The sequence below is a fragment of the Mus pahari genome, chromosome X, assembly GCF_900095145.1.
Source record: "Mus pahari chromosome X, PAHARI_EIJ_v1.1, whole genome shotgun sequence".
Lineage (NCBI taxonomy): Eukaryota > Metazoa > Chordata > Mammalia > Rodentia > Muridae > Mus > Mus pahari.
Window position 1 is genome coordinate 11,231,108 of NC_034613.1, and position 23,976 is coordinate 11,255,083.

The window sequence follows — 23,976 nt, forward strand, 5'->3', positions numbered from 1 at the left end:
AAACCCAGATACTAATGCACATGCCAGCAAGGTTCTACTGAAGGGACCCTGATATAGAGGCCTCTTGTGAGGCTAGACCAGTGCCTGGCAAACACAGAAGTGGATGCTCACAGTCAGCTATTGGATGCAACACAGGGCCCCCAATGGAGGAACTAGAGAAAGTACCCAAGGAGCTGAAGGGTTCTGCAACCCTGTAGGTGCAACAACAATATGAGCTAACCAGTACTCCCTGAGCTCGTGTCTCTAGCTGCATATGTAGCAGAAGATGGCCTAAGTGACCATCATTGGGAAGAGAGGCCCCTTGTTCTTGCAAACTTTATATGATCCAGCACAGGAGAAGGCCAGGGCCAAGAAGTGGGAGTGGGTGGGTAGGGGAGCAGGGGCGGAGGAGGATATAGGGAACTTTCAGGATAGCATTTGAATTGTAAATAAAGAAAATATCTAATAAAAAACATTAAAAAATATATCTTAAAGAAAAACAAGAAGTCTGGTATAATTCTAATATGTCTGCCTTCATATTTTGCTTTACCCTTTTCCCTTACTGCTTTTAATATTCTATCTTTATTTAATGCCTTTGTTGCTCTGATTATTTTGTGTCGGGAGGAATTTCTGTTCTGGTCAGGTCTATTTGGGGTTCTGTAGGCGTTTTGTATATTCATGGGCCTCTCTTTCTTTAGTTTAGGGAAGTTTTCTTCTATTATTTTGTTGAAGATATTTACTGGCCCTTTAAGTTGAAAATCTTCATTCTCATCGATTATCCTTCGGTTTGGTCTTCTTATTGTGTCCTGGATTTCCTGGATGTTTTGAATTAGGATCTTTTTGCATTTTGCATTTTCATTGACTATTGTGTCCATGTTCTCTATAGAATCTTCCGCACCTGAGATTCTGTCTTCCATCTCTTGTATTCTGTTGCTGATGCTCACATCTATGATTTCTGATTTCTTTCCTAGGATTTCTATCTCCAGAGTTGTCTCACTTTGGGTTTTCTTCATTGTTTCTACTTCTACTTTTAGATCTTGGATGGTTTTATTCAATTCCATCAACTGTTTGGTTGTGTTTTCCTGTAATTCTTTAAGGTATTTTTATGCTTCCTCTTTAAGGACTTCTACCTGTTTATTAGTGTTCTCCTGTATGTCTTTAAGTGAGTTATTAATGTCCTTTTTTAAATCCTCTACAAGCATCAGGAAATATGATTTTAAATATGAATCTTGCTTTTTGGGTATGTTGGGGTATCCTGGACTCACTGTTGTGGGAGTGCTGGGTTCTGATGATGCTGATTGCTCCTGGTTTCTGTTAGTGAGATTCGTACATTTCCCTTTCACCATCTGGTAATCTCAGTTAGTTGTTATAGCTGTCTCTGGCTTGAGCTTCTTCCTTCTGTGATTCTGTTAGCCTCTGTCTCTCTGTCCTGGGAATCCAACTCTCTCCTGAGTCTCAGTGATCAGAGAACTCTACAGGCAAACTCTCCTCTTGCAGGTAAGGTGTACAGAGGTCTGGGTCTCAGCGCTGCCTCCTGGCTGAAGATGAAGGTCTGAAATGACCCTGTCCAAGAAGCTATGTTGCTTCTGCTGCCTGCCTGCTCTCCTGTGCAGACTGGTCTCTGAGAGACCTGGGATACAAGATGACATTTTCACCTTGTCCCAGGGTCAGAGCCCTCCCTGGAGGCTGACTCTCCTGGAGGGGGGTGGGAGTGCACTGAGGTCTGGGTCTCAGCTCTGCCTCCTGGCTGAAGATGAAGGCCCAAAGGAACCCTGTCTAAGAAGCTATGTTGCTTCTGCACTCGTGTGCTCTGCTCTCCTGCACTGATTGGTCTCTGAGGGACCTGAGATACAAGATCTGAAAATCTTTTCTACTGCCTAAAACTTCACATATTCCTCCCCCATCTTTCATTCTCTCCCTCCCTCCCTCCTTCTCTTCCTTCCCTCCTTTTGCTTCCCCTTCTTTTTGATCTTCATTTTCATGTATTTGATTGTTTTGAAGCAGGGTCTTATTATGTTGCTCTAGCTGACATATGACTCAGATTTTTCCTGTCTTAGTTTCCCAGCTCCTGAGATTAAAAGTGTACAGTCAACAATTTTCTTCTTTGTTGATACAGGAGTTTAACACTATGTATTTTTCTCTGATTATAGCTGTCATAGTCATCACATAGGTGGAGTTGATTTAGTCTATTACAGAACTAATTTATCTTCAGTTGCGTTGCTTAGATCATTTGTCTATGCCATATTCATATTTTATGCTGTAGTTTCTTTTCAGGTGAAAATATCTTTGCTTATCTTATATATTTGCTTATCTTAATTGAGATTTACTCTGTAACCCAAAAATTACTCAAAGTAATTGCTGTTTTAGTGCCATCATTTGGAGGATTTCCAAGATGTTCTTCTGTAATTACTTTCTACTTTAATTCCAATATTGTCAAAGAACACACTTTGAACTACTTCAAGTAGCTTAAAGTGGTTAAAGTTTGCTTTATTAGCAATTTTATAGTCTTCATTAGTAAATGTTCCATATACTTCAAAAAAATTGAAAATATTGTTTTGAGTGAAATTCTTTATAGATATCAATAAGTTCCAAATTATTGACAATTTTGTTCAGTTTTTTTATATTCATACTAGTCTTACACATAGTCATTTATCAGATAATAACAGTGTCAAAATTTCTTACATGTATTTTTAAATTTATTAATTTCTACTATCAGCTCTATCAGAATTTGCTGAATTTATTTTAATCTCTATTATTTGGTGCTGTGGTGGCTGTTCCAAAAACCCCATGCCATTCCCAGTGTTGTCTTTCTGCATTATGACTTTGGATCAAGTTGTGAGCTCTCAAGCCTCCCTTCTTTTTTTCCATCCAGATTATAATACTCTGAAACTCTAAGCCAAACTAAATGCTTTCTTTTATAAGTTGCTTCTGTCACAATAATTTATCACAATAATATAAAAGTAAATCCAAATGTACATGCATTTAAAATTAAGATGTTACAATAGAATGTCAATTTTAGTCTTAAATTTTTTTCTCACTCTTAATTTTATTTTGGCTGATGTTTACATAGAATTTTTGTGTAATGAATTAATGAAAAGATACTTTTGACAATATTATTTTATATGTTGTCACAAATTTCTGATTTTTGTAATAATTAAGTACAATAGTGGTTCTATGATATAAAAGAGAATATTTTACACATATATTATTTTAAAGTTCAATGACAATTTTTCTAAACTTATAATACCCAAAGTTTGTTGTAACTCACAATATTTTAGAATATAAATATTTAATAATAAGTAGAAATAATAATAAAAGTTCTTTTAGTCTTTTAGGAATAGAAAGTATTGGATTAAATTAAGCAAAATTCGCCACAATTATTTGATGCATAGTTCTTAGGGACTGTTTTGTGTTAATAGGTGCAGTGAACCTAGATAAGTATGCAGTATCTTCTATGCTCTAAAGATCACAAAGGACTTCATATGTTATGTCATCTAGAATTTGGAATTTCTTTTATAGTTAATGGGGATCTTATAATAAGATATTACTATTAGATTTGAATTTTAAACAGATCAGAAAGATTCAATGGTTTGAACATATATCAGTGCTCGTCAATGAAAGGTATATTTGCTATAAAATTCACAATCAGTAAGGAAATTAATTTAAATTTCCTCCTACTGGGTCCTTGCCCAGCCCTGATATGTTATGCTGTGTTTAGTTAATATCCCTGAGTGGCCTGCTCTTTTCTTAAAAGAAATGTAGGATCGGGTCTGGAGGAGAGAGGAGGTGAGTAGTGTAATTGAGAGGAGAAACTGTAGTCAGGATGTACTGTTTGAGAGAAGAATTAAAAAATAGCATTTCAGTAGATGCTATCACTTCAGTACAGAAATAAATTTAACAGTGCATAATGTCATACACACATGCATATATTCATCTACTCAAGAGTAATATTATTTTACCCTAAAACAATACTGAAATTTTAGGATTGTAGCCCAATTGGTAGAATATTTGTTCAGCATGCAAGAGTCATTGTTAATACCCAGCAATAAAAAAGGGGTATGGTGACACAATCCTGCATTCTTTACACTCTACAAGTGAATGCAGGAGAATCATGGTCCTCCTCAGATATGTAGAAATTTTGGTGACAGAAAGATATATATGAGACTCTGTATTTTAAATAATTACTAAAATGCAATTTTATGGTTTGCTCAAATATATTACAAGTGAATTTCTTAATGTATATTTTGTGTTACTCCATTTAACAGCACATTACCCATTGGAAAGGCTTCCTTCAAAATGTATTCAACTTGATATCTTCTTTGGATTTTTAAATAATTTATTTTACATAAAATTCAGTATAAAATTGCAATAACTTTACAGCTTATGTCAAATAATGAGTGTATAGGAACAGGTTACAAAATTTTCAAGGTATACTTGGGTGTATCACTCAGATTAATTTTTATAGGATAGTTTGAAAATGTTATACAATTCAAAGTACCCTTAGAGTGCCTGTTTATGATACATGGAAATATATTAATGAATTGAATACATTGACACTGTTTTAAAGTTAAGCAATAGTGCTTTGTCTATGATCAGTGTTTTGCTTATTAACCATTTTATATTATTTTTATATAATAATTTTCTATTTAATTTTCCTATAAGTGTTTTAATCTTATGCATTACACTTTTATTGGTATTATTGCTAGCTTTAAATGTGGGACCGTGAAATGCAGCGTGTTTTGATTGAGCGAGGCTTGCTCTGGAGACCCAGTAGAAAACTCTATAAGGGACAGAACAGTGAGTTACGTTCCCAGAGACAGGTGCCTGACACTACAGAGACCCTAACTCCATAATTCTGTGACTATTAGTTAAGCAGGCAAAGCCCCAAGCTCCTGGCATTTTGGTTAGACTCAACTCCCACAGTTACCTGACAATAGCCAGGTATGCTCCTCCCCACAGTTACCTGGCAACAACAAGGTAGCTCACCCCACTATAAAAGGAGCTTCTTGGCCCCTCCTTGCTCTATTAAGCTCTCACCTTTCTTACTCTCATCTCTAGCCCTCCTTTTCTCTCTCCCTTCCCCACTCTCTCCACATGACTATGGCTGGCCCCTCTTTTTCTTTTATCTTCTCTCTTTCTCTCTGCATTTCTACAATAAAACTCTAAAACAATAGACTGTCTCTGTTCATCAAGGCCTGCCATCCTTGAACTATGGGATAGGCTTTCCCCTAAAGAGCTGTGTCTAACCTCCCACCAGAATGCCTTCCTGCTCTCCTGCCATGGACTGGACCAAAGACTCTCACCCACATGGGAACCACTCTATCCCCCTGTCCCAAACCACCTATGGGCCCCCACTTTGTTCTCAGCTCTTCTGCCATGTCCAGCAGTGTCTGGGATGTCTGAGACTGAGAATCTGTCATCTCTGGCCTCCATAAGGCCCAGAGACCTTAGACTACCCCTTGTCTACTGCAGGCTGTGGTCCATGGCTTCCCACAATCAGACACCCACCTGGGGCCATGCAGGTTTTCTCCCAATCCCTTTATTCCCCCATGCCTGATGCCTGACAATTAAATGTTTTCAAGAGCAAAACACAAACAACAACAACAAAAATACCTTTGGAGGCTGGAGTGGAGCTTGTGTTTAAGGGGTTAGAAACACTTTTTACTCCATTGGAGGACTTGAGTTGGATCCTTAGAACCCATGTTGAGTGGCTTACAACTGCCTATAACTCCATCTCCAGGTATCTTTTCTGGTATCTTTATGCACTGGTATCGATTTATATATTCCCCACCCTACACATATTCATAATAAAAATAAAATAAGTATTTTGAAAAGAATTTTAAAACTTTTATAGCAAATTTTTATTACAGCCACATTCAAATGAGTGAATGATTTATTAACCAAATATTGATCTATCACCTATTGGAAATAAAGTTGATTATATAAAATATTATTAAATATATAAAGTTGATTATATAAAATATGATATATTATTAATATGTAATATATTGTATATTGAAGAGATGTATTATAATATATTATATTTTTATAATATACTATTATATATACATACACACATATATACATATATGCAAATATATATCGAGAGATAGAGATAGAGCAAACAAGAGAGAGAGATATTGAATTAGATCATCCTGGAGATCAGTTTCTCCCCTGTTTATCTTAAAATGATAATTAAAAGAACAAGGCCTCCCAGGGACATTCACTGAACATGTCATATGAAGTTGCTATAAGACTTATGACTAGGTACATCCTTTCATATTAAGACTGGAAGAGGCAACCAGGTAGGAGGAAAGGGTCCCAAAATTAGGAAAAAGAGTCAGAGACACCCCCACTCCCACTGTCAGGAGCCCTACAAAAGCCCCAAACTAGAAAATCACAACATATATGCAGAGTGCCTAACTCGGAGCCATACAGGCTCCATGATTGTCGTTTCAGTTTCCATGAGCCCCTGTGAGTCCTGCTTAGTTGATTTAGGGCCATGTTCTCCAAAAATGGAGAGATTTCTAATCAGGACAACATAGTAGTCCAATCATGTAACACAGAAAAATAGTATGTAAAAAGACAAATCAAAACAAAACAGTAGAAAAAAAACAGCTTATAAAACAAGAAAATGGAAGAGATACAAATGCAGTGAGTGAAGCTGAAGTTCTCAAAAGGCATCCATGAGGTACAAATTCTTTCATGGCTACTACATGTGTGATGGATTTGGTGTTGGTCACAAATCTCTTTTGACATTAATCTTCAAACCTAGTTTAATAGAATGTACCAGTTAAAAAGACTTTTATGCTCAACTATTCTAGATAAAGCATATCAGGTGAGGTTTCCTGCAATCTGGTTTTCTCTAGTACTTTTAAACTCTTCTTGGCATTTCTTTACTGTAGTTTCAATTTGTATCTGGCTACATTTGCTGAATTAACCTAGCTTGATATTTTATTTTCCATGGCACTAAGAATGTAGCCCAAGACTTCATAATTAGATAAATGATCTACCATTGAGCCATATTCTCAAGACATTAGAAGTCATTTTTATTGTTGCTTTGTTCTGTTTGCTCGTTTTATTTTAGAGCCACATTCCTGCTATGTATCTTAGTCTGGCTTTAAATTCATTTTGTATACTAGGTGTGATTTAACTTTGGTTACTTCTGCTTTCGTTTTCTGAGTACTAAGATTATAGGTTTATGTCACTATGCCTGGCTCTCTTGGTTCCAAATCACATTATTGCTTCAAATATTGTGTTTCTTTTATGTTCTGTATTCTCTTCTTATGCAACTTTTATTACAAATATGGTGAACATTGCTTTTACATATTTTATTTCCTGTTCCTTTATGCTTCATTTTAGATATTTTCTTAGGTTTAGAATTTCTTTCTTTAGTTAGTTATTATACACAACTACTGTGTCCTTTAACTTATCCTTTCAGTTGTTAATTACAAAAGCCATATATTTATTTCTATAAGACTTATATAATCAATTTCAAATCTTTCTAGTTTTCTTTTTTATTAGATATTTCCTTTATTTACATTTCAAGTGTTACCCCCTTTGCTAGTTTCCCCTCCAAAAATCCCCTATCCTCTACCCCTTCTCCCCAACCTACCCACTCCTGCTTCCTGGGCCTGGCATTCCCCTGTACTGGGACATAGAACCTTCACAGGACCAAGGGCCTCTCCTCCCACTGATGACTGACTAGGCCATCCTATACTACATATGCAGCTAAAGCCATGAGCTCCACCATGTGTTTTCTTTGATTGGTGGTTTAGTCTCAGGGAGCTCTGGGGGTACTGGTTAGTTCATATTGTTGTTCTTCCTATGGAGCTGCAAACCCCTTCAGCTCCTTGGGTACTTTGTCTAGGTCCTTCATTGGGGACCCTGTGCTCATTCCAATGGATGATTGCGAGCATCCACTACTGTATTTGCCAGGCACTGGCAGAGCCTCTCAGGAGAAAGCTTTATTAGGCTCCTGTCAGCAAAATCTTTTTGGCATCTGCAATAGTGTCTGAGTTTGGTGGTTGTTTATGGGATGGATCCCCAGGTGGGGCTTTTTATTTTCATTATATGAAGAGTTGTTTGATTTTTTTATCTTCCCTTTGATCTCTTTTTTTTTTTCATGTTTTAAAAAAAAATTTTTTAATTTATTTTTTACATTCCATATTCCATTTCCTGCCCCTGCCATCCACCCTCTGTCTGCTCCACATCCCACACCTCCTCCCCACCTCACCCCATCTTCACGTGGATGCCCCCACCCCCACCCCACCTGACCTCTATATACCCTGGGGCCTCCAGTGTCTTGAGGATTAGGTGCATCATCTCTGAATGAACACAGACCTGGAAGTCCTCTACTGTATGTGTGCTGGGGGCCTCATATTAACTGGTGTATGCTGTCTGTTTGATGGCCCAATGTTTGAGAGATCTCAGGGGTCCAGATTAATTGACACTGCTGGTCCTCCTGCAGGATCGACATTCTCCTCAGCTTTTTCAACCTTCCCTAATTCAACAACAGGGATCAGCTGCTTCCGTTCATTGGTTGGGTACAAATAACTGCATCAGACTCTTTCAGCTGCTTGTTGGGTCTTTCAGAGGGCAGTCATGATAGATCCCTTTTTATGACAGCTCCATAACCTCAGTAATAGTGTCAGGCCTTGGAATCTCCCCTTGAGCTGGATCCCACCTTGTCCCTGTTGCTGGACCTTCTTTTCCTCAGGCTCCTCTCGATTTCCACTCTTGTAATTCTTTCAGACAGAAACAATTATGGGTCACAGGTGTGACTGTGGGATGGGAACCCCATCCCTCACTTGATGTCCTATCTTCCTGCTGGAGGTGGGCTGTATAAATTCCCTCTCCCTCCTGTCTGGCATTTCATTTAAGGTCCCTCCCTCTGAGTCCTGGGGGTCTCTGACTTCCCAGGTCTCTGATGCATTCTGGGGGGTCCCCCCAACCTCCTATTTCCTGAGGTTGCTTGTTTACATTCTTTCTGCTGGCCCTCAGGGCTTCAGTCATTTTCCCTCTCCCTCCCACTCAACCCCACGCATCCACTTTCCCTCCCAGATCCCTCCCTCCCTCCCCACTTGTGATTGCTTTCTTCTTTCTCTCAAGTGGGACTGAGTCATCCTCACTTGGGTACTTCAGCTTGTTGAGTTTTTTTGAGTTCTGTGGACTTTACATTGGGTATTCTGTACTTTTTTTTCTAATATCCACTTATTAGTGAGTACATATCATGCATGTCCTTTATTTTTCTTAATAAGTGTATTTGTTTTCATACATTAAATTTCTGATTTCCTTATTTAATTAATATAACATTATTAGGTAGTTAATATGTAATATTATTATGTAAAGTTTTATTATACTGATGCACTCATGGTAGCCATGTTTTCTTCTATAATTATAATTTTTTATTGTAAGCTCCTGCTGGGTGGAATGGAAGGAAGTTTTCTATAGAATTGATATGGATCATACTGAGGATGGGTCTAGTTTGAGTTTTTATATTCTTCTTTTCTAAACTTCCCAAATGCAATCAGCCTGAGACAACTTTTACACTTTCAAAACTCTTCATTGACTGATAATAATTATATGTAGTTATAGGGGATAATGTGATATTTCAACACATATACACATTATGGAATGAATGAATTAGGCCATCTGGTATAACATTATGTAACACATTTATAATTTCTTTGTAGGGAGAATGTTATTAATTATTTCTTAGCTAGGAGCTTCTTAGCTTAGTTGTTCTATCAGTCAGAAATGTGTAGAGTATATCTTATTTATTGTTATGAAATATGTGCATACATTTACTGATGCATAACCATAACATTTCTGGGATAAACTCTACTTTGGTTGAGATTTTTTACTTGGTTTGTTTGGTGTTGTCAGTCTGCTGATGGATTTTAGTTAGCAAGATGAGTATAGAAATTACTTCTCTTAATTCTTCCTTTATATGTCTAGGGAAATTAATTTAATAATAACAAAATTTTTGTGGCCACATTTCCAGTCTGCCCAGTTTCTGAAATCAGACAAGGTCCCACTAGACCTAGACCACTCAGTTTATCCAGTTCCACTAAGGGAATCCCACACTCTGAGCACTTACTCATACTTCTGCAGTTGCCGTAGCTTCTAAAACTGGTAAATAAATACCATCAGCCTAAGGGCCACACTCCAACTCAACCAAATAACTGTAATGGACAAATCTCCACACAAGAAAAAAAAACACAGACACTACATGACAATCCAAGAGAACATATGTATTCCAAAAACTACTAATCCCATAATAATTGGCCACAATGAGAAGTACCTAAAATAATTCAAAGAATAATTTAAACAATGTTCAAACAACTTAAGAAGACAAAAACAAAGACATAATGAAATAAGGAATTCAATACGAAGATATAATTCAATAAAGGAATTGAATGAAAAACTAAACTGAAATAATGCTGAAATTGTAAAATGTAACAAGTTGCATTAAAACCAAAATAGAAATTGTCACTAACAGAATGGATCATAAAACAGAATATCAAGCATGGAAGACAATGTACATGAATTGCATCAGTTAAAATAAACAGTGATAAATTATATAACATGGGAGAGATTAGGGAAAACCATAAAAAGATGTAACCTTAAGATTTATGGGCATAGATAAAGTAGAGAAGTGTCATACCAAAGGTATAGAATATGTTTTCAATATAATGATAGAAGAAAATTTCCATACCTGGAGAAAAACATACCCAATGAATTACAAGAGGCCGCTAATAGTCCAAAGAAACAAAATCAGAAAAGAAACTTTCCATGATATGTAGTTAAAACATTTAAAAATGGAATCCTGAAAGAGTACTGAAAGCTTCAAGAGACAAATGTTATGTTACTTATAAAGTCACTCCTCTCCAAGTAACATCTGATTCCTAGATAGAAACTAGTAAAACTAGAAGGGTCTGAAAAGAAGTTCTGACAGATTACAACTGTCAACCCAGACAATTATTTCCAGCAAAGATATCTATTAAAATTGAGGTAGAAACAAAAGTCTTCCATGATAAAGGAGATTAAAATTTCAGTTTTTAAATAGTCTTTTAATACTTTAAAAATTCAAGGTCTCAAAAAAAGAAAAGTAAAGAAAAGAAAAGATAGAGGGAAAAGAGAAAGAAAGATAAAAAGAAAGCACAAGGTGTTTTTAATAATCCAAAGACTTGAGCTGTGTATGGTGATGCATGTTTTTGTGTGAGGCAGAGGCAGGTGAATTTCTATGAATTCAAGGCCAGCCTGATCTACATAGTGAGTTCTAGAACAGGCAGGGCTGTTACATAGAGAAACCCTGTCTCAAAAAACAAAAACAAACAAAAAATTCCAAAAACAAAGAAAGAAAGAGAGAAAAAAAGAAAGAAAAAGAAAAAAAGAAAACGAACATGTCAGATCATTTCTTACTCAGAAACAGAAGAATCAGGGCATAAAAACAATCACAACTAATAAAAATCAAAATCTAGCACCATATATCTAAATTTTATAGATGAGTAATTGATGCCTGTAACTCACTGCTTTAGTCACTATTCTATTGCTGTGAAGAGACACCATGACCAAGGGAACTCTTATTTTAAAAAGCTTTTAATTTGGTCTTGATTACTTTTTCAGGGTTTTAGTTCACTATCCTAGCAGGTAGCATGGCAGTATGCAAACAGAAATGGTGCTGGAGAAGTAGCCAGGAGAGTTCTACATCTGGATAGGCAGACAATAGGAAGAGAAAATGACACTGGGCCTTGTTCAAGCTTGTGAAACCCCAAAGCCCACCTGTGTGACTGAGTTCTTCCAATAAGGCCATGCCTACTCCAACAAGGTTATACTTCCAATAATGTAATACCCTACTAGTCCAGTTTAGGGAGGATATTTTCATTAAAACCACTGCAGCGCAGATCTCTTATTAATCACACTCAGTTCTTCAACCCCAATTGACAAGGAACCTATTGTTGTGACGAAGTACAAAAGTTTTCTCTTTAGTGGTGCTGATGTCTTACTAATCATAGATGAATTTTTAGCCCCAGAATATCCAGCAAACAGAGATTTGTAATCACCCAGATGTCCCTCAGCTGGAGGATAGGTATGGAAAATGTGGTACATGTATACAATGGAATATTACTTAGCCACTAAAAACAATGATATCATGAAATTTGCAGGCAAATAGATAGAAATAGAAAATATTGTGAGTAAGGTAACCCAGACACAGAAAAACAACCATGGTATGTACTCACTGATAAGTGGATATTAGTCATAAAGTACAGGATAACTTTGCTGCAATCCACAGACCCAAGGAAGCTAAGTATCAAGGAGGGCCCAATGAGGGGGCAGCACATGAATCACTTGAGAAGGGGAAATAGATTAGACTTCAAGGATTGATGGATGGAGGGAACTGGTTTGGGGAGGAAGTAGGAATTGGAAACAGGAGGGGGGAGGTGGGGGGGAGGGAGAAATACTGGTAGAGACAATTGTACTGAGAGGGCATCTCTGGGATGAGCCAGAAACTTAGGACAATAGAAACTCCCAGGAATCTGAGGGTGACCATAGCTAAGACTCCTAGCAATGGGGGTTATGAAGCCTGAACGGGCCATCTCCTATAACCAGACAAGACTTCCAGTGGAGGGACTGGGACACCAACCCAGCCACTAAATCTTAGACCCACAATTTGTCCAGGCTACAAGATATACAAGGGTAAAAGATGGAGTAGAATTTTAGGAGGAGCCAAACAATGACTAGACCAGCTTGAGACCTGTGTCATGAGATGGAGACCACCCCTGACACTATTAATGATTTTTTTCTGTACTTGGAGACAGGGGCCTAGTATAACCATCATTAGAGAGGCTTCACCAAACAACTGATGGAAACAGATGCAGAGACCCACAGCCAAACATGAAGTAGAGTTTAGGGAATTCTGTGAAAGAGGGGGAAGGAAGGATTGAAGGAGCCAGAAAGGTCATGGTCATAACAAGAATACCTACAGCATCTACTAACCTGGGCCTACAGGGGCTCATAGAGACTGAATTGCCAGCCAGCGAGTATGTATTAGACTGAGCTTGTCCCTTTGTGTGGGGCAATGGGCTATGCACAGACAGCCTGGTCTCCAGTAGAGCTTAATTCTTGAGCCCCACCCCCACCCCCAGTGGGACCTGGTGTGTGGTAATTTTCACCTACATGACAAGGAAGGCATTTGATCATGTTTCCTGGACCCCTGGCTCCTGCTGAAGTTACTGCCCCTACAGCCCCCACAGGAGAGGCATGTGGCTATCAGTCAAGTAGACAATGTTCCAAGCTTCTGGCATTCTGGCTATACTTCTCCCCACAGATACCTAGCAACAGCAAGATAGCCTAACCCACTATAAGAGGGGCTGCTTGGCCCCACCTCACTCTCTCTAGCCTTCCTTCTCTCTCTCTCTCTCTTCCCCCTTCTCTCCACGTGGCCATGGCCGGCCTCTCCCTCTCTCTTTCTATCTTCTCTCTTTCCCCTTGCCTTTCTACAATAAAGCTCTAAAACCATAGACTGTCTCTGATCATGAAGACTGGCTGTGCTTGAACGATGGGATGGGCGTTCTCCTAATGAGCAGCGTTTAACCTCCAGCCAGAAGGCCTTCCTATACTGCAGCCACAGACCAAACTAAGGACTCTTGCCTGCATGGGAACCACCCAGTGCCCCTCTCTCCTCCTGCCCTCTCTTCCCTTATCTCCAGGGCTGAGTCCTGCCCTGGGGCCCCTATTCTGTTCTCAGCTCCTTCGATGTATGCAGCATAGGACGTCAGAGACTGAGAACCTGGTACCTGGGGCTGCCCCTTGTCCACCACCCACCGTGTGTGATCAGTGGCTTAACACAGCCAGATGTCCACCTGGGGCCACATGGAAAGCATCTGGTAGTCCTCCTGAGTCTGCCTGCCCCGCACAGAGAACCAGAACTCTGGCGGGACTCAGGCTCTCTCCCACTCCCCTTTCCCACACACCCATGGCCCCGAACATATGTAACAGATGTGCAGCTTAGATCTTCATGTGGGACTCCTAAAGCAGGAACAGGGGCTGTGTCTGACTAAATTGCCTGCTTTTGAATTACTTTCCCCTAACTTGGCTGCCATGTTTAGCCACAGTAGAAGTTGCACTTAATCTTACCTCAATTTGAGATGCCAAAGCTGATTGATATCTATGGGAGACCTCCTGTTACCTGAGGAGAAGGAGAGGAGGAATGAATGGGGGCCAATTGAAAGTGTTGAACCAGGAGGGAGGTGAAGGTGTGATTGGGAAGTAAAGTAAGGAAGTGATAAAAATTTTAAAGAAAAAAAAAACCCTAAATGATACAGCATTTTACAAAATTATTTAACACAGAGTACGCTTTACTCAAAAATGTCTTTAACAAATACTGTCATATATAGTTATCCTCAGTGTTATCACAGCCACAAACACAGGCTTTAAAAAGCATATTACATAAATGAGTGTGATCTCAACGGGGGAAGCAGCTTTTTAGATGGAGGAAAAGGTCATTTGTACCATTTCTTCTTGAAGAAACAAGTATTCAGTTTGGAAGAATGTTGTCACCTTGTTTTCTCTTGATACCAAACAGGATTCCACCCCCTCTCCTGGAAACACACACTAGTCATGTGCAATAACAGAGCAGTGTCCAGCATTTTTTTTCTTATTGTAGTCAAATCTCCCTTTACCAACAACCTTTCTTTCCAGCCCAGAAAAATGTTTGTAGATTTCTCCTTTTTCAGTGCTTCCTTGGATAACTGTCCCACAAAGTTGGAGAGAGCTCAGTCATGGTTTGGGAGCAAAAGTGGTTGTGTCATGAATTCTGGGTTCTGTTTCTGAAGCTCCACATCCGCAGAAGCCTGTATTGAGCCCAAACCCATGTTCTATGGTTTTTTATTCTAGAAAGCTTTTTGTCATCTGAGGGCTTTTGATTTTTCATCCCAGAAAGGCTCTCACTTTCTGGTTCTACTGCCAACAGATTCTCTTGTATCCTAAATCAAGTTAGAGGATTTGAGGATGTGAAAATTGGTGGTGTGCAGCTTGCTTCAATTTCAAAGTAAGCCTTATAGGAGACAGTTTCTGTAAATCTAGGCAGCAGAGAAGCATGCTATTTTTTCTGAGCATGCAAAGAAGATTCTACTTCTGGTCAGTCTTGTTGGTCCAAGGTGACAAAGCTACATAACTTTAAGTTTGAAGTCCCAAGCATCATTCCTTTTGCCTAGGAGTGATGGTGGCTCTTCCAACTTTTAGAATTGCTCAGTCCCTTCTCTACATGCTTGGAAGCATTCTCCCAGATAGTTTCCGCCAAGGGTCATATCATCCTTCATGTGCTGTACAAGAGAGCTATGGAGACCCTTAGCATACACAGAATACATATACACTTATACCACTGCTCACCAGCTTCTTTAATATCATATCTCTGTGTCTGTGACTCAGATGACTCTCCAAGTTCTACTCTGGAACTCTTGCTTTCTTCCTAAGTGCCAAGTTCGGATATCCTCACAGTGATGAAAATCTACTCCAAGTGGGTAAACCTTCCTATAGTTCATTAATATAATTTCATCCTTTCCTGGAGCTTCCTAGTGACAGCTTGAGCAAAGATTTTTCATGCTACATCACATGGTTTTCTCTTTTCCTAAAAGTCACAGCCCTACAATCTATTCTGCACGTATGTTCAATCAACATCATCTTGCATCTTTTCTGTTTAATCTTTTTATTTTGAGATACTTACAGATGTACATAAAATTGTAAAGAAAATAATACAGTAAGAACTGTGCATTCTTTGTTCATGTTCAACCACTGGAAACATTTTTCAAATCTATTCACTACAACCAAGATACATATATTGATACAGTTTAAATATAAAATGTTTCGTCAGTTCATATTACCTACTTTTCCTACCCTCACTAGTCCTTGATGTAGGATGTTAACTGAAGTATTTTCCCTTTCTAAAAATTTCTTCCTCTTCAGAATGTTAGATAAGTAGAATTACAGCACATGGAATGAGCTCTTTTGCTTAACACAATTCTCTAGAATATCATCAGACTTGTTATGTACATAGTCCATTCTCTTCTATCAGTATGTGGCATTTAATGATGGGAAGTTCCCACCATTTGCTTAATCCTTCAAATATTGAAAGTTAAACATTTCATCTTGCCATGAATGTAATTTTGGGGAAATATAATAATTTTATCTCTGATAGTTACCACTAAACCAGTTTGAGAAATGGCCCTACCACTTACAACCCTACTACCAAAGTATGAGTAATCCATTTTATCCACACTCTTGGTAGCACTTTGATGAAAAGCTGTTTTAGTTGTAATTTTAATAGGCTTGCAGTTAAACTATTATTTATATTTCCCTAATATGTGATGATGTTGGACACAATTTCCCATGCTTCTTCACCATCATCTATCATCCTGATAAAATATGTTTGTGTCTTTCCCCATGTTCTAACAAGAATGTTTCATTCCTATTGACTTTTGACAGTTCTTTACTCTTCCTTTTCTTTAATTTCTCAGACAGGATTTTATGACATAGCCACTCCTAGCTTAGAATTTGCTATCATCTGATTGCTCTGGCTGAATTTTTTTATTATTATTATTTTCTTTATTTACATTTCAAATGCTATCCCTAAAGTTCCCTATACCCCCCCCCCTGCCCAGAGCGCTCCAGGGGGTCTGGACTGTTGACATTGTTGCTCCCTCCATAGGGCTGCAGGCTGCAGGCCCCCTCAGCTCCTTCAGTCCCTTCTCCAACTACTCCAATAGGGACCTCTGCGCTTAGTCCAATGGTTGACTGTGAGCATCTGCCTTTGTATTTGTCAGGCTCTGTCAGAGCCTCTCAGGAGACAGCTATATCAGGCTTCCATCAGAAAGCATTTTCCCACATACAGAGTCCAGGTTTGGTGGCTGTAAATAGGATGGATCCCCAGATGAGGCATTCTCTAGATGGCCTTTGCTTCAGACTCTACTCTTCACTTTGTCTTCATATTTCCTCCTATGAATAATTTGTTCACCCTTCTAAAAAGCGCTGAAGCATCCATATTTTGGTCTTCCTTCCTCTTATGCTTCATATGGTCTGGGAATTAAATCTTTGGTATTCCAAAATTTTGGGATAATATCCACCTATAAGTAAGAACATACCATGTGCATTATTTTGTGACTGAGTTACCTCACAGGATGGTATTTTCAAGTTCCATCCATTTGCCTGCAAATTTCATGAAGTCATTGTTTTTAATAGCTGAGTACTATCGCATTGTGTAAATGTACCATGATTTCTGTATCCATTCTTCAGTTGTGGGACATCTGGGTTGTTTCCAGCTTCTGGATGTTATAAATATGGCTGCTATGANCATAGTGGAGCATTTGTCTTTGTGGTATGGTGGATCATTTTTGGGGTATATGCTCAGGAGTCCTCAGCTGGGTCCTCAGGTAGTACTACATCCAATTTTCTGAGGAACTACCAGACTTATTCCCAGAGTATTTGTATCAACTTGCAGTCCAAGCAGCAATGGAAAAGTGTTCCTCTTTTTCCACATCTTTGCCAGAATCTACTGTCAACTGACATTTTGATTTTAGCCATTCAAACTGGTGTGAGGTAGAATCTGAGAGTCATTTTGATTTGCATTTCCATGATGACTAAGGATGTTGAACATTTTTTAGGTGCTTTTCAGCCATTCCAGCTGAAAATCCTCTCTCTAGCTCTGTTCCCCATTTTTAATAAGGTTATTTGTTTCCCTAGAATCTAACTTTTTGAGTTCTTTGTATATATTGGATTTTAGCCCTCTACCACATGTAAGATTGGTGAAGATCTTTTCCCAATCTGTTGGTTGTCATTTTGTCCTATTGACAGTGTCCTTTGCTTACAGAAGCTTTGTAAATTTATGATGTCCCAATTGTTGATTCTTGATCATAGAGCATAATGTGTAGTTTTAGCTCCTGTGTCAAAGATCAAGTGACCATTGGTGTGTGGGTCCCTTCCTGGGTCTTCAATTCTTTTTTTTCTGGTTTTTTGAGACAGGGTTTCTCTGTATAGCCCTGGCTGTCCTGGCACTCACTTTGTAGACCAGGCTGGCCTCAAACTCAGAAATCCCCCTGCCTCTGCCTCCCTAGTGCTGGGATTAAAGGGGTGTGCCACCACATCCAGCGGGCTGGGTCTTCAATTCTATTCCATTGAACTATCTGCCTGTCACTGTACCAGTAACATGCAGTTTTTATCACTATTGCTCTGTAATTCAACTTGAGGTCAGGGATGTTTATTCCCCCAGAAATTCTTTTATATTGAGAAAAGTTTTCGCTATCCTGAGTTTTGGTTATTCCAAATGAATTTGCAAATAAACACACAAGAGGCCTATACAACTCCAAATAAATTGGACCACAAAAGAAATTCTTCCCATCATATAGTTATCAAAACATCAAATGCACAAAACAAAGAAAGAATATTGAAAAGAGTAAGGGAAAAGTGTTAACTAACATATAAAGGTAGACCTATCATAATTACACTGGATTTCTCAGAGAGTTTTGCTGATACCAAAACATCACAAAGACCCAACAATGAAAGAAAACTTCAGACCAGCTTTCCTTATGAATATCAATGTAAAAATACTCAATAAAATTTTTGCAAACTAAATCCAAGAACACATCAAAATGTTCACTCACCATGATCATGTAGGATTCAGGCAAGGGACGCAGGGATGTTTCAATATATGGAAACTCATCAACATAATCCACTATATAAACAAACTCAAAGAAGAAAAACACATAATCAACTTCTTGGATGTTGAGAAAGCATTTGACTAAATTTAACACTCATTCATGGTAATAGTCTTGGAAAGTTCAGGAATTCACGACCTGTTGTGCCCTCTCGACCAGCAAGGAAGATGCAACCACCAGATCTAACAGTAGTTTATTCAGCAAGCTTCAGTCTTCAACTCCCCTGAACCCCAGGGAAGAGCCCAATATATCATTCACACTGACCAATCACACCAGGCAACGTAGCTTTGCCAGGCGAGCAAGCTCAGCCAATGATCAGCAGGGATAACAGCAGCAGCCAAATAAGGACTTGTTTATTATAAGAACTCTCTTCCTGTAGGCGCCATGTTGGGATGCGGCCCCAGGGGCTGTGGTTCCCCACAAAGGCCCATATCTAAACATAATAAAAGCAATATACAGCAAACCATTAGTCAACATCAAACTAAATGGACAAAAACTTTCAGCAATCCCACTAAAACCAGGGACTAGACAAAGCTGACCACTCTCTCCCTTCCTATTCAATATAGTACTAGAAGTCCCAGCCTTAGCAATTCAACAACAAAAGGAGGTCACGGGAACACAAATTGACATGGAGGAAGTCAAAATATCACTCTTTGCAGATGCTATGATAGTATATTGAAGTGACCCCAAAAATTCCACCAGTGAACTCTTAAACTTGATAAACAACTTCAGCAAAGTGGCTGGATATAAAATTAACTCAAATAAATGAGTAGCCTTCCTCTACTCAAAGGATAAGCAGGCAGAGAAAGAAAGTAGGGAAAGGACACCCTTCATAATAGTCACAATATAATATACCAAGCAAGTGAAAGATTTGTATGACAAAAACTTCAAGTTCCTGAAGAAAGAAATCAAAAATGATTTCACAATATTGAAAACATCTCCCATGATCATGGGTTGGCAGGATTAATATTGTAAAAATGTCCATCCTATTTGAAATTAGAATGGCTACTCCAGCTTGTTTCTTAAGACCATTTGCTTAGAAATTTGTATTCCAGTCTTTTAATCTGAGGTAATGTCTGCCTTTGTCATTGAGGTACATTTCTTGTATGCAGCAAAATGCTGGTTCCTGTTTACTTATCCAGTCTGTTAGTCGATGTCTTTTTATTGGGGAATTGAGTCCATTGATGTTAAGATGTATTAAGGAATAGTGATTGTTACTTCCTATTATTTTTGTTGTTAGCTGTGGCATTATGTTTACGTGGCTATATTCTTTTGGATTTGTTGAAAGAAGATTACTTTCTTGCATTTTGGGATGTTATTTCCTGCCTTGTGTTGGAGTTTTCCATCTATTACCTTTTGTAGGGATATATGGAAATATATTGTGTAAATTTGGTTTTATCATTTTACTGGCTGGTTTTGTGTCAACTTGACACAAGCTGGAGTTATCACAGAGAAAGGAGCTTCCGTTGAGGAAATGCCTCCATGAAATCCAGTTGTAAGACATTTTCCTCAATTAGTGATCAAGGGTAGGAGGGGCCATTGTGGGTGGTGCCATCCCTGGGCTGGTAGTCTTGGGTTCTATAAGAAAGCAAGATGAGCAAGCCAGGGGAAGCAAGCCAGTAAGAAATATCCCTCCATGGCCTCTTCATCAGCTCCTGCTTCTTGACCTGCTTGAGTTCCAGTCCTGACTTCCTTTAGTAATGATCAGCAATGTGGAAATGGAAGCTGAATAAACCCTTTCCTCCCCAAGTTGCTTCTTGGTCATGATGTTTGTACAGGAATAGAAACTATGACTGAGATATTCATGGAACATCTTGTTTTCTCCATCTATGGTAATTGAAAATTTTGTTGGGAATAGTATGCTGGACTGGCATTTGTGTTCTCTTAGTGTCTGTATAACCTCTGTCCAGGATCTTCTAGATTTCATAGTCTCTGTTGAGAAATCTGGTGTAATTCTAATAGTTCTGCCTTTATATGTTACTTGATCTTTTTCCCATATAACTTTCATTTATTTATTTATTTATTTATTTATTTATTTATTTATTTATTTATGTTTTATTGCATTACAATGAGAAAAGATAGATAATTTCAATTTATCTGGATTTGTTAATATTTAAAAACATGTTTTGAATAAATAGACTTACATCACATTTTTCTTTCCCTTTTGTGCCCCAACTCCTCCCAGAGACCTCCTTTCAATACCTGTTATTCCTTTCATTTTTTATCATGTTGTTTAAAATGTATAAGATATTATAATAATAAGAATGAGTATTATAAAAGTTGTTCTATATAAAGCAATCAATTGAACAGTCTTATGTAGATGCTTGTCTACAGCAATACTTAAAATACATATGTTTTTCTCAATATAAATTTTAAATAACCCCAAATATATTAAGTGCATGATATTTTAAAGTAATATATCACTATTAGTTTTTTTAATGGGCACAAATAGATAAAGACTTTTTGTTTGTTTGTTTGTTTTGTTTTGATTTTAGTAGACCTTAAAATCTTGATTCTTACTGTGGTACAAACCCAAAATAAGAAAAATTTTTGGACATTGGAGTTCATTGTAATAAGGCTATACATCTGCCTAGGATCTTCTAACTTTTATAGTCTCTGGTGATATGTCTTGTGTAATTCTGATAGGTCTGACTTTATATGTTACATGACCTTTTTCCCTTACTGCTTTTAAAATTCTTTCTTTGTTTAGTGCCTTTGGTGTTTTGGTTATTATGTGTCAGAAAGAATTTCTTTTCTGGTCCAGTCTATTTGGAGTTCTGTAGGCTTTTTGTATGCTCATGTGCATCTTTTTTGTTAAGTTAGGGAAGTTTTCTTCTATAATTTTGTTGAAGATATTCACTGACCCTTTAAGTTGGGAATCTGCTCTCTTCTATACCTATTATCCTTAGGTTTGGTCTTCTTATTGAGTCCTGGATTTCCTGGAGGTTTTAGGTTACTAGCTTTTTGGTTTTTGCATTTCCTTTTTTTTTAAAATCAGTGTTTTCTATGGTATCTCCTACATCTGAGATTCTCTCTCCTGTTTCTTGTATTCTGTTCTATGACTCCTGCTCTCTTTCCTATGTTTTCTATCTCTAGGGTTGTCTCCCTTTGTGATTTCTTTGCTGTTTCTAGTTCCATTTTTAGATCCTGGATGGATTTGTTCCTTACCATCACCTGTTTGTGTTTTCCTGTAATTCTTTAAGGGAGTTTTGTGTTTCCACTTTAAGGGCTTCTACTTGTTTACCTGTGTTCTCCTATATTTCTTTAAGGGAGTTATTTATGTCCTTAAAGTCTTCTATCATCATCATGAGAATTTTTAGATCTATATCTTGCTTTTCCAGTGTGTTGGTGTATCCAGGACTTTATATGATGGAAGAATTGGGTTTTGATATCAAGTAGTCTTGGTTTCTGTTGCTTATGATCTTACACTTGCTTCTCACTATCTATTTATCTCTAGTGCTCCCTGCCCTGGCTATGTAGGACTGTAGCCTGTTCTTCCTGTGATCCAGGTTGTGTCAGAACACCTCAGAGTCAAGCTTTCTCTTTGATCGTGTGATCCTGTGATCCTGGGATCCTGAGATCCTGGGTGTGTCCAAGCTCCTGGGAGTCAAGCTGCCTCTGGGCTCCTGAGATCCTGGTCTGACCAAGGTCCTGGGATCCTGAGATCCTATGTTCCTGGGCATGTTAGACTGCCTTAGAGTAGTGCTGCCTCTGGGTGTTTTGGGACTGGCTGTGGAGTTCGTGCTCATGGTCTTCTCAGGGCCCTGGCCCAGACAGACTGGAATGCACCTGAACCACTGGTCTTGCAGAGTTCCTGCATGTTTGGGTCCCACTGGTCCCAGTTACCCCAGTGTTGGGACAGATGTTGTGTCCTCCTCACCTCTGATCTTATGACCCTGGGCATGTTAGAGCACCTGGGAGTGGAGCTGTCTCTGGGTGTTGTGGGGATGACTGTGGAGTTTGTGCCCAAGGTCTGTTGGTGGCACTGGCCCAGACAGACCTGAAGGAACATGAGCCACTGGTCTGGTGGGGTTCTTGCATGCCTGAGTTGTACTGGTCCCAGTTACTCCTGGTGCTGGGACAGATGTTATGTCATCCTCACCTCTGATCTTATGATCCTGGGCTTGTTAGAGCACCCTTGTGACTTTTACTATTCTTTGTTTTTTGTATTTGGTGTTTATACTATTATGTGATGGGAGGAATTTCTTTTCTGGTGCCATCTATTTGGTGTTCTGTATGCTTCTTCTATGTTCATCAGCATCTCTTTATTTAGATTAGGGAAGTTTTCTTCTATAATTTCATTTAAGATTTTTACTGATCCTTTGAAATGGGAATCTTTGCTCTTTTCTATACCTATTATCCTTAGGTTGGGTCTTCTTATTATGTCCTGGATTTCCTGGATGTTTTGAGTTAGGACCTTTTTGCATTTCACATTTTCTTTGACTGTTGTGTCAATGTTTACTATGGTATCTTCTGCCCCTGAGGTTCTCTCTTCTATCTCTTGTATTATGTTGGTGATGCTTGCATGTATGTATCCTGATCCCTTTCTTAGGTTTTCTATCTCTAGAGTTGTCTCCCTTTATGATTTCTTTATTTTTTCTTTTTCCAATTTCAAATCCTTGATGGTTTTGTTCAATTTCTTCACCTGTTTGGTTGTATTTTCCTGTAAGAAATGGATTTTTGTGTTTCCTTTATAAGAGGTTTGTCTTAGTCAGGGTTTTTATTCCTGTACAAACATCATGAGCAAGAAGCAGTTGGGGATGAAAGGGCTTACACTTTCCACATTGCTGTTGATCACAAAAGGATGCAGGACTGGAATTCAAGCAGGTCAAGAATCAGGAACTGATGCAGAGAGCATGGAGTGATGTTACTTACTGGCTTGCTTCCCCTGGCNTGCTCAGCCTGCTCTCTATAGAACCCCAGACTACCAGCACAGGGATGGTTCCACCCACAATGGCCCCCTCCCATCATTGATCACTAATTGAGAAAATACATTACAGCTGGACCTTATGGAGGCATTTCCTCAACTGAAGCTCCTTTCTCTATGATAACACAAGCTTGTGTCAAGTTGACACAAAACTAGCCAGTACAAGCTTCTACCTGTTTACATATGTTCTCCTGTCTTTCTGGTTTTTCTTAATTTATTTATTTATTATATTCTTTATTTACATTTCAAATGCTATCCCAAAAGTTCCCTATATTCCCCCCCCCAAACCTGCTCCTCTACCCACCCACACCCACTACTTGGCCCTGGACTTCCCCAGTGCTTGGTCATATAAAGTTT